Source organism: Diadema antillarum, unplaced genomic scaffold (assembly GCF_040938485.1).
Source record: "Diadema antillarum isolate AM-2024a unplaced genomic scaffold, OU_Dant_1.0 seq00000832_RagTag, whole genome shotgun sequence".
NCBI lineage: Eukaryota > Metazoa > Echinodermata > Echinoidea > Diadematoida > Diadematidae > Diadema > Diadema antillarum.
The window spans coordinates 285,423-288,318 of NW_027271708.1; the positions used below are offsets into that span (position 1 = coordinate 285,423).

Genomic DNA, 2,896 nt, shown 5'->3' on the forward strand with positions numbered 1-2,896 from the left:
CGAGGACAGCTATAGCAGCGGGCTCCTCGACCTGACGGGCGGGAGGAGGCGATTGGTGATCGAGAATGTGATACCTGCAGTAAAAGCCCCAGTAACCAGTGAAATCGGGGTCCGGGTTTCACCATCCGACATAGACGGGGAGATCATCAGCGAGAGGCTGGGAGAGTTACGTCGCAGAGGGAGGACCAGTTCCAGCGCTACTGAGATGCTGGTATTGCGGCCACGCCGAACGTGGACCAGGAAGACGGAGAGGTTCCTGACGACCAGTGGCGTGTTCTTGGAAGTAGTGACGGATACAGTGGAGGGAAAATAGTGGAAGCGAGAAATTGTTAGAGATGGGCAGATATGGACATTAGATATAATTTGCCAAATGGAATTTGGACATTAAGCTGTTATAATTGGATGTTTTCTGAGGACTGATGGACATTATCAATCTAATTCTGGAAGATAACGGTGGTAGGCCTACATGGTACTGAGTTGGAACCAATGAAACATATGTACTGGACTTTATGTACGGAGAGGTGGTGGTTCCAAGAAGTGGTGAAGTAAAATGATTGAAGCGGTACCAGGTGTTGGAAGAATAAATATTTGTTAGAGTTGGTAGAATTATAGTGGTACCAATATTCCGAATTGTTATATTACTCTGAGGGCTGGTCTTTGAGTTGGTAGTGTCCATGCTGGATGCACAGGTATTAGACAAGGTTCCAGAGGTAGCGTTAAGATGTACATAGAGTTAATGGTCACCAAGGAGTAATTGGTGTTATCATAAAACCATTAGAGAATGATGTTTTAAAAAGAATTTGGTAGTTGACACCAGTCAAAGATGTAATGCATGTCGAGTTGTGTTCAAGGCATTTGACTTATTAAAGTGTTCAGCAAATTGTAAGTGGTATAAGCTCGGGAACCGAGCTTGGTGGGTAGGAGGCTTTTGGTATGTTCGTCAAGGAGTAAACACGCGGTCACGGCCTTCTCCTCCACCACCCATTGCGTAGCGTGTATTTCTGGAATTTCAAATTCACCTTTCAAAAATGGCAAGTAGCAGCGGGCAGCAGGGAACCCATAGCGGGAAATGGTTCCGGACTCCTTCGAGTGTTACAGCCTCGAGCCCGGTTTTCAGCACGCCAGAAAGCCCCACGTTACTGCCGTCTATCAAAAAACTTATGGAGACACAGATAGACAGGGTTTTCGAGAGCATTCAAAGCATGAAACGGAAATTTGAGTCCAAGATCAAGAAACTCGAAGAGAAAGTGGATGAAGTCGTGAAATCTGTCAACTTCAACGACCAAAACATCCAGGAGCTGAAAACGCAAATACCAAAACTAGAAAGTAAACTGAAGGAAGAAAGAGAAAAGGTGAATCAGGAGCTGGATGGTATGCAGTCATACATCAGTCGGGAAAATTTGCTATTCCATGGCCTTCCAGAAAAGGAGGAAAGGGAGGACTCTGAAAAAGCGCTCCGCCAGTTTCTTGTGGAACATCTGAAGTTGGAACACGAGAAAGTAGAGGAGATTGAGTTTCAGCGGGCACATCGGGTGAATGCAACGGGGATGACCGGGAGACCGCGCCCAATTATCGCTCGCTTCCTGAGGTACAAAGACCGCAAAAAATCTCAAGGGAACGAGGATGTCTACTGCTAGTATTACGGAGGATCTCCCGAAGCGAGTGAGGGACCTTCGACGTGAGCAGATGCCCGCCATGAGAGCGGCCCGCGCAGCGGGCAAGCTGGCCTACTTTTCGCAACGCGAACCCTGGAAACTCTTCGTTGATTGGGTGTATATACCTATGGAGAAGCAAGGCCAATTCGTCCAACAGCACCCGACGGGAATCCGCCTCCAGGTTGAAAAGGTGTCGGATCGAAAGGCTAATCCGACTCTTTTGGAGCAACAGGTGGCTGATGCGGCAAGAATGGAGGTTGAAAACTAGATAAGTATCGGGAGTCATTTAGGAGTAAGTGAGATTGGAAATTGATAGTTAAAGTAATTTTGTTTCAGTGGAGAAAGGTATCACCATCATGAAACCATCCATCATATGTTGGAGAGAGCGGAAAGTTAAGTTCTACCTTATTATATACTTTGACAACTTTTTATGGATCACGCTGCCATTCTGGATATTGGAGACTTTGAAGTCTATTGATTTTTTTTAATGAAAAAAAATATCACGAGTACATAGAACACTGAATGTCATGAAATGCTCAGAAGACACTCTAGGAAGGGGGACAAAGGTGGAAAACAATGGACCGTCATTTTTTGGAACATGCATGAATGCCATAAGATTGGATACACGTGCAGTAGGTTTACATAAAGTGAATAGGGAGTGGTGGAAAGCGTATAGTAAAAGGTTGGAGTATTTCAACCGTCAGGACAATTTATTGTTGGGATATGCTATAAAAGTATGTACATGTCGGGGGTCGGGGGTGTTTTCCGGGGAGTGTGGGGTTAGGGATGCCATGTTTTCTTATCTCTTCTCCATTTCAGTCGCTCTGCGGCGTTCTATGGGGAAGGAATGTACCAGCTTACATTCTACATAAGATGAGGTCACAATGAGAACAGACAGGTGTTTTTTTTTTCTCGCTCTCTCTTTGTGTGAGGGTTGTTAGTTTGTCAGCCATTATGGTGCAATGTACATTATCAATTTTAGCGTGAATGAATTGGTGAAGGTCTGAGGAAGCTTATACATGCAAATTAAGATCGATGTTTTATTTGAATATGTTAAACTCTTCTTGAAGGCAATGTTGGTTGCAAAGAGTCATTTTGTTTAAGATTTCATGTGTCATATGTACAATGCTTCAGTTTTGAATACTGATTGCTTGGTAAGTGGGGGAGAAGGCTGTGGGGTTAAGAAAAGATGTTTTGGATTATTGTTACTGGGGGTTTTAAGAGGTGGGCATTTGGTTCCG

At 44.6% G+C, this 2,896-nt stretch overlaps 1 pseudogene; it reads left to right on the forward strand.

Moving 5' to 3' along the window:
- Positions 1-1,028: 1,028 nt before the first annotated feature.
- LOC139740075 (uncharacterized) lies at positions 1,029-1,923 on the forward strand (annotated as a pseudogene).
- Positions 1,924-2,896: the final 973 nt, after the last annotated feature.